This window comes from Ambystoma mexicanum, chromosome 10 (assembly GCF_040938575.1).
Source record: "Ambystoma mexicanum isolate Mex_15411 chromosome 10, UKY_AmexF1_1, whole genome shotgun sequence".
NCBI lineage: Eukaryota > Metazoa > Chordata > Amphibia > Caudata > Ambystomatidae > Ambystoma > Ambystoma mexicanum.
Window position 1 is genome coordinate 892745472 of NC_090932.1, and position 14026 is coordinate 892759497.

Here is a 14026-nt window from a genome sequence, read left to right on the forward strand (position 1 = left end):
ACATCACATGACCCTTGACCTCTGATGACATCACAGGAAGTGATGTCATTTGACCCCACCACAAAGTGACATCACAGGAAGCAATGGAACATGTCAGTTTACCCCTTAACAAAACAGGAAGTGGCACTTATTTATTTATTTATTTATTTCCATTTATATAGCGCAACAAACTGCCCTAGGGCATCAAGGCGCTGATCATAGCATTTTTCCTAAGTACACTATGAAAAATATGGTTATAATGGGCCTCATTACGACTATGCCGGTCCAGTAACAACGGTGCTGGTAAGCTGTCAGGCGGAACAGCACCTGCCTGCAGAGTTTCACGGAAGCACCAGCACTGTTATTAACGGTGCTGGTGCTTCTGTGGTTCCTTTTCCCATTCCCATTTGAGTCATATGGGACTCAAATGAAAATGGGGATTTACAACTACTGGCGCCTGACTTACCGGAACGCCGGAATTGTAATGCCCCAGTGTTTCCAGCAAACCAGGTGCCGGTAGAATTCGCAAGTCTGGCGGCAACCTACCGGTTTTACCGGCACAGCTACCGCCGGACTTGTAATGATATCACTGTAATGTGATATACATCTCATACAAGAATGGATCACCATATGTATCGGCAGAAAAAAACATGCTATAACTGCAATTTGTGAAAAGCAAAATACATAGGGCCTCATTAGGAGTTTGGAGGCAGCCATGCCCTTAAAAGGGCATGGCTGCCTCCAAACTCGGGTCCGGGTTCCCTGAATGGGGAAATACCGAGCCAGAAAGACAAATTATTTGTTATTTTTATACTTTCTTATTTAGGGTCACTGCTCAAAGTGTTACACTTGTGTAACCCCCTGTATTTTTTATAGAAGACTGAACAAGAAACTCCTTCCCATTCCAATCCTGTAGAGACAAAGAGCCACATGGCATTGGCCACAGCCCAGGAGCTTCAATTTGTAAAAAAGAAAAAAAAACGTGTTTAAAAAAAAAAATTGTTTTACGGTAGCAAGGGAGACCACAGTGGTAGCAAGGGAGACCTCAGGTGACCCCCAAATGACGTCCCTGCTGACAACAAGGGTGCTGCGAACAGGGTCTGGAACATAAACAAGCACAAGGTGAATATCGGAGGGAGGAACCCTCCAAACAGTGGTAAGGAAAAGACTGGCTAAGGAGAGCCTGGGACTGTTGTAAAAGTTACATAGGAAGATAGGGGAAGGGAGTCATTCCCCCTGACCTCAACTAGAACTTTGTTAAAACTAATACCCAGGGGAAGGGAGTCATACCCCCTGGATACAGTTGGAATTTTGGCGAAACCATTATCCAGGGGAAGGGAGTATTTCCCCTGGAACCAGCTTGAACATTTAGAGGGTGCTCATTATGATTGTGCTGTCAATTTATTTTACCTGTCCCACACACTTAGAACTGCACACAGAGATAAGACTGTCATTTATTGGTACCACACACTCAGAAAAATGTTCTTGTTTCACTTATTTGCATCTAGTAGGTGCCCACTGTGACTGTGCTGTGAATTTATTTTACCTGTCCCACACACTTAGAACGTGTTCTTGTTGCATTGTTTCTCATCTAGAGGGTGTCCACTGTGATTATGCTGTGAATTTATTGTACCTCTCCCACATACTTAGAAACTTCACACTGAGATAAGGCTGTGATTTATTGGTACCACACACTCAATAAATTGTTCTTGTTGTACTGTTTCGCATCTAGAGGGTGCCTATTGGGATTGTGCTGTGAATCTATTCTACCTGTTCCACACACATAGAAAAGTGTTCTTGTTGCATTGTCTCACATCTAGAGGGCGCCCACTGTGACTGTGCTGTGAATTTATTTTACATTTCCCACACACTTGGAAAAGTGTTCTTGTTGCATAGTTTCGCATTTATAGGGGGCCCACTGTGATTGTGCTGTAAATTTATTTAACCTGTCCTACACACTTAGAACGTGTTCTTGTTGCATCGTCTTGTTGCATCGTCTCGCATCTAGATGGTGCCCACTGTGACAGTGGTGTGAATTTATTTTACCTGTCCCACACACTTAGAACTGCACATAGAGATAAGACTGTGATGTATTGGTACCACACACTCATAAAACTGTTCTTGTTGAACTGTTTTGCATCTACAGGGTGCCCACTGTGACTGTGAATTTATTTTACCTGTCCCACACACTTAGAACGTGTTCTTGTTGCATCGTTTCGCATCTAGTGGGTGCCCACTGTGGCTGTGCTGCGAATTTATTTCACCTGTCCCACACACTTAGAACATGTTCTTGTTGCATTGTTTTGCATCCAGTGGGTGCTAGAGATGTAACGGTATAACGGTATACCGTTAAAGATACCGTGAACCACTTAATTGAACAATAATAACCGTCACATTGTTTTTGTTTCACTTATTTGCATCTAGTAGGTGCCCACTGTGATTATGCTGTGAATTTATTGTACCTCTCCCACACACTTAGAAACTTCACACAGAGATAAGGCTGTGATTTATTGGTACCACACACTCAATAAATTGTTCTTGTTGTACTGTTTCGCATCTAGAGGGTGCCTATTGGGATTGTGCTGTGAATCTATTCTACCTGTTCCACACACATAGAAAAGTGTTCTTGTTGCATTGTCTCACATCTAGAGGGCGCCCACTGTGACTGTGCTGTGAATTTATTTTACATTTCCCACACACTTGGAAAAGTGTTCTTGTTGCATAGTTTCGCATTTATAGGGGGCCCACTGTGATTGTGCTGTAAATTTATTTTACCTGTCCTACACACTTAGAACGTGTTCTTGTTGCATCGTCTTGTTGCATCGTCTCGCATCTAGATGGTGCCCACTGTGACAGTGGTGTGAATTTATTTTACCTGTCCCACACACTTAGAACTGCACACAGAGATAAGACTGTGATGTATTGGTACCACACACTCATAAAACTGTTCTTGTTGAACTGCTTTGCATCTACAGGGTGCCCACTGTGACTGTGAATGTATTTTACCTGTCCCACACACTTAGAACGTGTTCTTGTTGCATCGTTTCGCATCTAGTGGGTGCCCACTGTGGCTGTGCTGTGAATTTATTTCACCTGTCCCACACACTTAGAACATGTTCTTGTTGCATTGTTTTGCATCTAGTGGGTGCTAGGGATGTAACGGTATAACCGTATACCGTTAAAGATACCGTGAACCACTTAATTGAACAATAATAACCGTCACATTGTTTATACCGTTCATACCGTTCATACCGTTCATACCGTTCATACCGTTAAGTGAAAGGCTGCAGTAAGCAATTGCTGCGCAGTCTTGGTTTTGCACTGTTGGATGTGCCTCTGCCAAGTAGTTTCAGTTGGAGCAGTTTTTAATGCCATTCCATAAACCACACGTGCCTTACACAAAATCAATATGTTAGCAATAGGAAGAATAGATACAGTGCCAAGAAGGAAAAGGGTTTACTTTGGGGTGGTGGCTTTGGGGTTTATATATTTATAATGGATAATGTTCTCTAAACATATGGCGATGGGGGATTTCCCTGGTTCTATCATTGAATTTACATATAATAAGTCACACTGCGAAATTCACTCATCTCTGTGGGTATTCCCTGCTGCCATACCAAAGGGTAACATGTCAGTGATTACTGAACACCTTTTGGCCCGCAAGTAAACTAAAGGTTGTAATGTAAAGAGAGAGTGCGTGTGTGTCTAATCAGGACATTCCATCAGAACTTCCCAACCAAACCTGGGCCAGACAGAAGGAACACCATGGGAGGGGCCTTAGGGGGGAGTGCTGTCACGACCCTTGCCCAAAACCCCCTCTGGCGAACCCATTGGCCAGGTGGAGTCAGGACTCGGGACTCTAGAGCCTGGCATCCTCTTCAAAAGCCCTCAAGGTGCCAGTCCTGGCGCCCTGGGGGGAGGGTGTGTGTGTGTGTGTGTGTGTGTGTGTGTACACAAGCGTGTACTACCGTCAGCCTCCATTGATCTGTGGCATGCAGGTTATCAAGATGGCAACATGTTCATCTTCACCAGTAGCCAGTGGGGAAGCAAAAAGCCTAAATGACCACTTAAGAAAAGTTATTCAGTTTGCTTTGCCAGTTGCAGCAGGCCTCCACCCCACCCCCTCCTCTCCACACGTGTGTTTGTGTTTGGTGGAAGCAAGGCATTTCAGTGGAAAGTATGTTGAAAAGCCCAATTCTGGCCCTGGGTGCCTGGTTTTGTTTGTGATGATACATCTGTCAATTTATGACCTTTTAGAAAATATTTGTTAAGATCAGTTAACTCCACCTGCTATACCGCGATAACCATGATATACCGTCATTTGGCAAGAAGGTTATCGTACCATCATAAAACGAATACCGTGACACCCCTAGTGGGTGCCCACTGTGACTGTGCTGTGAATTTATTTTACCTGTCCCACACACTTAGAATGTGTTCTTGTTGCATTGTCTCACATCTAGAGGGTGCCCACTGTGACTGTGCTGTGAATTTATTTTACCTGTCCCACACACTTAGAACGTGTTCTTGTTGCATTGTTTCGCATCTAGTGGGTGCCCACTGGGACTGTGCTGTGAATTTATTTCACCTGTCCCATACACTTAGAAAGTGTTCTTGTTGCATTTTCTCTCATCTAGAGGGTGCCCACTGGGATTGTGCTGTGAATTTATTTTACCTGTCCCACACAGTTAGAAACTTCACACAGATAGAGTGTGATCTATAGGTACCACCCACTTTGAAATTGTTCTTGTTGCACTGTTTCTCATCTAGAGGGTGCTACTCCACTTAGACAACACTGTAATTTTATTTTGGCTCTCCCACACTCTTATAAACTGTTCATCTCCTCCTGTTCCGCTCCTAGAAAGTGCACGCTGAGATAACACTGTGATATATTGGTACTGCATTCCTAAAAACGTGTTCTCGTTGTTTTGATTCATTTCCTGCGACGGTACTGTAATCTTACTTGCCTGTCCCTCATACTTACAATTATTCCTGTTAGCTTGATCTGCATCCAAAGTCCACACTGAGATAGTTCTGTATTTATTTTCCTGTCCCACTCACCTAGAACCTGTATCTAGAATACTAGTAGAAAGCTACCTTGTCTCTCACCTTGAAAGTTCCCCCTGAGACTGCACTGTGATTCGCTTGCTCTCTCTCACCCAGATGGTACTGTGATTTATTTGTCTGTCCCACACTCCTAAGATTTGTTCCTGATTTGTCAGATCGAATCACACCTAGAAAAAAAAACAGAAAGCTGCTCTATTTCCCTCCTGGAATACCCCTGTGATAGCACTCTGATTTACTTGCCCACGCTACAGAATTAAACTGCCCTCACTCTTTCGACTCACTTCTAGTAATTGCCGCCTGAGTTAGTACCATAATCTACTTGCCTATGTTTTAGGTGCCACTACTTCATCTAGACCTCTACCCTACCTTTACCCTCTTTGGCCCTCTACCACTTCCCTGATGTCCAGAACCTAGACAGAGGCTGTACATCTTGGCCTCCCTCTCTACTACTACTAGCTTATCAATCTCTAGGTACTGCTGTGACACGGGATGGTGACCCAAGCTCATCTGAATCCCTCTCTCCAACTTGGCCTGATTCCCAGCCTCCCGTCCCCACACCCCCATCCCCACATCGCTCACCCCTCGTGGCGCATGGCACGCGATCTAGCACTTTCACAACCTCTTCCTTTATCCCCCCTGATCTCAACCCATGACCCCCGCCCTCGTACATCATTACACCCTGACACCTCCCGCCCACTCTCCTACCCTCACCCCGCATCCAACTCTAAAATCAGAGTAGCACTCTGGCATGCCAAACACCTCCCTCCTCAAGCGCCTAGTTCCCACCCAACCCCACCCTAACACAATGACTCCCATCCTCCCTGTGTCATCTATTGAGAACTCCCTGTTACCTCCTGCCCACATTCCATGCTTTTATTGAACTCCCAAGCCAGGGGGAGCCTCTGGTGCTCCAAACAGCAGGAATCCACCTCCTCTACCACTCGGTGCTTGCGCTCACTGAGGAACCTCCCCCCTCCCTTCTGACCTCCCTTGCCGCCCAGCCCCTCACCCTTAGCTCACCGGAGAACTCACCACCTTCTCGGCCATCCTCCCTTGCCACCTTCTCCCTCCCCCTTAATCCCCACTCGACCCCCGCCAACAAACCACCCCCTTCATATCCTTTCCCCTCTCTGAAAGCAGCCCATCTGCCCTTGCTAGAACGGTCGCTTCATCCCCCTCCCCCTCTGACCGTCCCACCCTCTCCACCACCCGTATAGCACCAAAACCCTCAAAATGCAGAAAACCTCACTGGTCCTCTCTCTCGACCCTCTACTCCTCACCAATTTTACTTCAACCCATCCTCCCAGTCTCTCCCTTCTCCACCCCCACTCTCTCCCCTACCCAGTCTCTGCCCCATCTCTCTTGACTTCTCACCCTGTACAACAGAACCCCCAGCACCCTCCAGACTCACTCCAAATTCTACCCACTGAAAACCCCCTCCCACCAATTGATCCACCCACCACCCTCCTACCCCCTTCAAGCCTCTCCCTGCCTCTCACTTATCCTCCTCCGCCCGCCAACTCTTCCTGGCCACCATCGACATAACCCTCTTGCCTGTCACTCAAAATCCACAGGCACCCTCCCCCTCCCGTACCCCACCTCAACTTGTCTCAACCACCCTCAGTGTTCCATCCTCCCCCACCACCCTACCAAACACCCACACTCCCAATGCTCCCGCTCTAATGACCTCCACGAAGACCACATTCCTTCAAAAAATCACCTGCATCCTTTTTAATGCCCGCTCAGTAGCAAGAAATAGACACAACACCTCCTATCCTCTGACAAGCCTGACCTCAGCTTCATCACCGAAACCTGGTTCTCCGACGACTTTACCCTGGTTGCACATGAAGCCTTCCCACCGGGGCTACTCGCTCATCGCCCAGAATAGACCCTCCAGAGGAGGCGGAGTAGCAGTCCTCTTCAATCCTACTTTCTCCGTCGCACTCGTCCAATCTCAGACTTGCATTCCCTCCTGCGAATCCCTTCTAGTTAAACTCTCCCTACCACCGACTTTCTCCCACAGCTTCCTACTCATCTACAGACCCCCTGGTTATGACAGACATTTTGGCAACAACCTCTGTGACACAATAGCTACCATTCAAGTAAACCACTCATCTCTCACACTCCTAGGAGACTTCAATATCTAGTTCGATATTCTCAACAACTCCATGACTCATCTGCTGGTTGACAGTCTTGATGCATTCAACCTCTCCCTTAATACGATTGGTCCAACCCACTCAGCAGGGCACAACCTTGATGCTATTTTCAGCTCCAATGACCTGGTTTATTTATCCCGTCCAAAACCTCTCATCTGGACCGACCACTATGTCATCCCCTTCTCTAGCAACACCCCTGCTCCCCTCCTACAGGTCACCCCCCAGATCTCAACTGCTGGAACAATGTCAAGATCCTTCCCAACCTAGCAGAAGCCCTACTTCTTTGTCCCCCTGCAACGCCCCCCCCCCAACCCCTCATAGAGCCCTAAACATCAACTCTTTTGACTCTTGGCCTAATGTCTCTCTAATTCCTCTCACCCCCTCGCACACTGCATCCTCACGCAATGGACCTTCCTTCTTCCAAGTGGTTCATGCCCCTCCTGAGGAACGCCAAAAAACAAAATAACTCTCTTGAACGCAAATGGCATGCATCTAAAAGCGGTCTCAGCAGATCCATGTTCGCTCTGCACCACTGTAACTACAAAGCTGAAATCCGGAAAGCCAAAAAAGCCTATTACAATAGACTAATTCTCAACTGTGGCAACCACAGCAAAGAACTCCACATGATCATATCAGAATTCATCGAACCTCCTACATCTCTACCCAATCCACCCCATCACAATCGCTCTGCGACTCCCTCTTCCTACCCTTCCACACCACCACTCCTGACAGGACATCATCCCTTAGCACCAAACTGTCCTTCCTCTCCCCCCTCCCACCACCTTCCTCCCCTGATCCCATTGCCCCGACCTCCAATTCCCCTACCTTAACTCCTTCAAACTCATCTCCAGAAACAAGTTCCTAGACCTACTATCTGCCAGCAAACCGTCTGAGTCACACCTAGACCCCTGTCCCGCTTCTGTCCTGAAAGAGATATTCTCATCTACCTGCACAGGAGAACATGCAAGAGTCATACTAAATGACTCACTCACCTCTGGAATCTTCCCTGATGAATTCAAAATAGCGCATGTCAAGCCTCTTCTTAAAAAGGTATCCTTCGACCCGCTTGACCTCAAAAACTACAGACCAATCTCCAACACCAGATATTGCAAAACACGTCGACCGATCAGCACACTACCAGCTCAACGCATTTGTAGAATCCAACTGTCTCCTCGACCACGCACAATCAGGCTTCAGAACGCGACATGGAACTGAAACCACTCTGACCTCGATCTGGTATGATCTCAAGGTCACTGCAGACTCTGAAGGATGCGCTGCACTAATTCTCCTCGAACTCTCTGCAGCCTTTGACATGGTTAACCACTCAATCCTCCTTGACTGCCTCCACTCCCTAGGAATCCGTGGCACTGCTCTCAAGTGGATCACCTCCCTCCTCAGCAACAGGAAACAAATAACCCTCCTCTCCCCTTTTGTCTCAGCCGCCCGCTGAGTGAACACTGGAGTACCGCAAGGCGCATGACTATCTGCTCTCCTGTTCAACCTCTATATGACCACCCTTCCTGGAATTATCCGCATGCACAACATCTTGTGCTACAACTACGCTGACATTACCCAAATCATTCTAAGAATTCCCAAATCCGGTACCAACCCCTACCCTGACCTTGAATGACAATGGATGACAATAAACCACCTCCTCTTGAACCCTACAAAAACAGAAATCATGGTGTGCGGCAATACTACCCTTCTACCTCATCCGCACCCATGGTCCGCATCCCTCGGCCCACCTCCACCTACCTCTGACTCCGTAAAAAACCTAGGCTGCACCATGGACTCACCAGTAACCCTCCCCCGTCAGATCAACAACGTGTCAAAATGCTGTCACTACCACCTCAAACTTCTCAGATGCATCTTCCCTACCTCTCCCTCCCGAACAGACTTGCTGCAGTTATGTCAATTGTGATGTCAAGACTCGACTATGCTAACTCCCTGTACCTAGGAGCCCTGGCATACCAACTCAACAAACTCCAAATAGCCAAAACGCTGCCGCATAACTGCTCCTTTCCCTGAGTCCTAGAGACCACATCTCACCAGCTCTCCGAACCCTCCATTGGCTCCCTGTCGGACGAAGGGCCACCTTCAAGACCCTATGCATCACTCACCAAGCAGTTACACAAGACTGGCCCAGACTGGCCCATTATACCTAAATGAAAAGATAAAACCATACCTCCCATCTCGCACCTTAATATCAAGCACTGCCCACCTTCTGGTAATTCCAACCTCTAACTCTCTCCGGATCGGAGGATCCGCCTTCTCAACCTTGGCCCCAACTCTGTGGATCTCGCTTCCCCCACATATTCGACACACCCAAGACTATCTGATGCTCCACAAAGCCGTAAAGACGTGGCTCTTTCCGTAATACCAACCACAACCATCTGAAGCGACTGAACCCTGGCAACCAATGAGTAATGACTCATTTCTCAAGGAGATACCGAGAGATCTCACCACCGAATATGCCTAATAATTTGCTACAAACGACCCACACCCTAAATCCGGAATATCGATCCCCTTAGATCATAACTCCACTCAAACACTCCCCTACACATATCACTATGCTTACTCTCTGCTCTACACCATTACACAATTAGAGTGCAGTTATAGCCATCGATCAATTTGGCCTAGCTGCTCACATACGAACACTACCCCATCAACACCTCATCATTCTTATAAAACGCAGCTATATTCCTTGACAAACTGGCCTAGCTGCGCACATAAGCGTCCTTCAGGCCCAACGCAGCCAGAACCCAGTCTTGATGTCCACCCGCCAGACTGCACACATTCAACTGTTATCAAAAACACCACACCTAATGCTAGAATGCAGCTACCATTAGGCAATTACATCAGCTTTACTTTACTTTATTAAATTTATATAGCACAGGCCATGGACCCTGAGGCTTAAGGGTGCTTGACAAAACAAAAAGAAACATGAAACACAAATTCAGGGGGGTGTATCAGCTAATCAGGAGTAACTGCAGTCCTATATATCAGGCATTATGAGAACAGCTGCACACATAACTGGTGCACCCACGCCCCATACGACACCCTACTCTCTCAACTGACCTGGCCTACGGTTCCCGAGGGCATTCAAGCTACCAGCACTTTGATATATAGAGCGCTATACAAATGCCAAATAACATAAAATAACATTACCAAAGAAGCCAAGTGAAGGGAGTCATTCCACCTGGCCACTTCTGGAACTAAGCATAAATCAAGACCAGGGGAAGGGAGTCATTGCCCCTGGTAGCGATTGGAGTGCTGAAGAGAATTTTTTTAGACAGCAGGAGAAGGGAGACTTTCTCCTGGTGAGAGAACTTTACTTTTGATTAGGGCTCTTAACTTGTAGTGTAAGGGACAGATGTAGGGTTTTGACTCAGGATGGTGGCTTTTTCAGTTTACGGACATTCTGACACAGCCTTTAGTTTTTAGTTTGAGGCAGGGAAACCTCTCTTAGAGTTAGGGATCGCTAGGTTTTTTAAATTCAATTTGCCAACTACCCTGCCACCTTGTGGTCACTTGCCTTCTTCTGCACCCTTACATTAGTTAATAACATAGGCAGGGAGCACCCATAGAGATAGGGAATGTTAGGCTTTAACCTTTTCCTTCAATAAATACAATGCACCATGAGCTCAATGAGTCCGGGTCCTACCTCTGACTCTCCTCAGTACTCACTGGAATTCACCATTATGTTGTAAATGTATGCCTATTGAAACGTGAAAAGAAAGGACATTCTTTAGATTGGTTTATGATTGTTTTAGAATATTCGTACAATTCTTTACTATTGAGAAAAAATCCATATTTTCAAAGTTTTCATAAGATTTCACGCACATACATGGCAATGATTTAGTATTGTGAAGACAATTGTACCTGAAAGTATTATTATGTCAAGAATAAGGAATGTTATTTTTAAAGTAGATGTATAGTCAGACATTATAGTACTTTTCTGTGTATTTGTGTTCGCAATACAGAACCCAGTCATGTGTTGGTGTGAATTTGTTACTGCATTTTACACTTGTGAAAAAAGTTGAACGTTGCGTCTGTTATTTTGTCATTCCTAATAACTCATTTGGATGATTTATATGATTTTTTCCTGCAAGACATGAAATGTACATTTTTGTCATTGTTTCGTAAATTTGAGTACAAATAATGAGAATTAATTTCAGAAAACAACAATGATTTGTCCATTTGCTGCTGGAAGATGTCTTAATGATGTTGATTTCATGTTTATTACACATATAAATATGCACATTATTTGATAAACTCACATAATCTGCAAGTAGTTACATTGCCAAAAATAATTGTTATAGTTCTAACTCATGTAATGTTGTATAATTGAATAGAGTTCGCACGGTTTCCATAACTGTGCAATGAAAACATACAGCACAGTATGATGAAGTCAAACTCTCCAAAGTTAAATACAGGAAGGGAACATATTGTAAATATAGCATTTGTTCATATGAGTTGATGGGGCTCTTAACCAATGGAAATTGGTGACTTTTACCTGTGTTATGTATGAAGTAGACTGCTCTAGAACTTTGTCAAAGTGAAAATAAAAATATTTGTCCAATACCAATTGGTGGTCATCATTTTTAAATGTTATCTTAAATGTGCCTGAAGCTACTTTGTTTGACGAATCAAGGGAATGTGTCCCTTCTCCCCAGAGTGGAGCCCCTTCCTGGGAGGGGAGGGAGGTGAGCCAGCTCTGCAATTCCTTCCCTAGGGGTTGAGGCAAGTGGGACCTCACTGGGAGGGACTCCCCCTGTGGGGAGCAGGGCTCCCGTTCCCATAGGGAACTCTCTCAGGCTGGACATATTGTTGCCTACATGGGAAACTCACTAGACGCCCACAATATTGAGAAGCCGAACGGAGAGAAACCAGCAGGACAGGCACCTGCTGAGAGGTGGTGGTAAGACCACAAACAGGCTAGCTTGGTGGATAGCCCACCCACAAACAGTCGCTGAGACCACCAGCAAAAGTGACACCGCATATGTCCGGTCATGCCGTGAGAGACCAGGATGCTACGAAGACATCAAGGATCACGTAAGGAGAAAAGCCAACAAAGTAACACCAGCAGCAGCCTATGAGCCGAGGAGAAGTGGCCTTATGACGAAGCTCCTGAAGATATCCCTCATTCGGAACAAAGGTAACAGAAAGGATGGGAAGAACGTAAGGCCCTCAGGGGATCATTATACTGCACAAACAACTGACGAATATGAAAAAGAGTGCATTTTGAAACAAGTTAAATTGAATTGTGATAATACTAGAAAAGGAACCATTGAAAAGCTAATCAAGGCTACAGAAAAGCAATTTAATTAAATACTCTGGAAAAAGGGGAAATTAACTAATAATGTTACAGAAGAAGAGTATAAAGAGAAAGAGGAAACCCAGTGTGAACTAATGTATGAGAGAGATAGGCCAGTGTACATTGAAAAGCTCAATAATGCTAAAGAAAAGCAATGTGATAAAACACCCTGGGAAAAGGGGAAAGCAACTAATAACTTTCCACAAGAAAAGTATAAAAAGAAGGAGAGCCCCAGTGTGAACCAAGGTCTGAGAGAGGTAGACAATTGGAATATATGAGGAGAGAAGTAACCCAAATGAATGGGACATATATCTGTCCAGAAAGGACAAGCTATCAGAACAAGAATACTTTACCAAGATATCCTAATAGTACTGACAAGAGTATGGATCTTATGCAAAACTCCCAAAAGGGATCCACAAAGAGAGAAGAGGATTTGATAATGCAGTTGATGAACTAAAGAGACTGATTCACAAAGTGACGAGAGACTATTTGCGAATGAACTACTAACCAGGAACAAATATAGTGGTAGCACGAGTTCCTTCAGGAGAAGGAGTTCTTTTCCTAATTTACATTAATCTTCATAAGTGGTAGGGTCAGCTAAGGTAGTTTTGGACACTGTACTCAATTGTTTTGGACATTCACAACTGACAAGCACCTTAGCTAGTTTCGTAAGTAGGGACAACCCAAAGTGATAGGGAAGGGTAGGCCTTTTTAGTTACTTTAATAAAACAGTTTACATCATGTCACGCAAGAGTCTGTGTCCTTCTTCTGACTTGCCACAGTTGCCAGTGGCATAGTGTTAACAGGTTAGTACTTTTAGAAGGCCAGGCATATGGTGTGTGTGATGCAAGTGAAGAATGTGCAGCTTTGATGCTCACTGTTTAACACTTTGATGATGGTATGTCATACGTTATTTTAAAGACATATCATGAAGCATGAACGTTCAGCTGCTTCATAGTTGAGAGTGTAACTGTTGTAGTTAAACATAAAAGTGTTGGTCTTTTCTTTTTTCCATTATTTATATTTGTAGAGAGTTCATACAAGGACATCCTACCCCCTGATGTATATGTACATATTATGCACAGTACAATGCACTCATGCATAAATAAACTGCCTATTTATCATAATACAGGTATGCTAACGTTGTTAAAAAAATAGGTTGTTTGTAATGATGACTAGTTTATTCTGCTGGTAATGTTTTGTTTACTTTTTTAAGACAATGGGCGTCATGAAACTAAAGAATTTCCCTGCACCTCAATTTAGGTGATATTGAAAATACTATTGTACATAAATATTATAATGCATCAAATTTGGAGTACAACGTAAGTGTACAAGTTGTATTTAACCATATTTTAAAGATTCTACCATTTATTTTTTGCAAACAGAAACATTGTTTGCAGGTACTATGTGTAAATCATACCCCCAGATGTAGGTGTTTGTGTTTTGTTTTACAGTTACTGAAGGGTATCATTTGAAACGCATGCTGATCAAATTACAGGTATAATAGGTT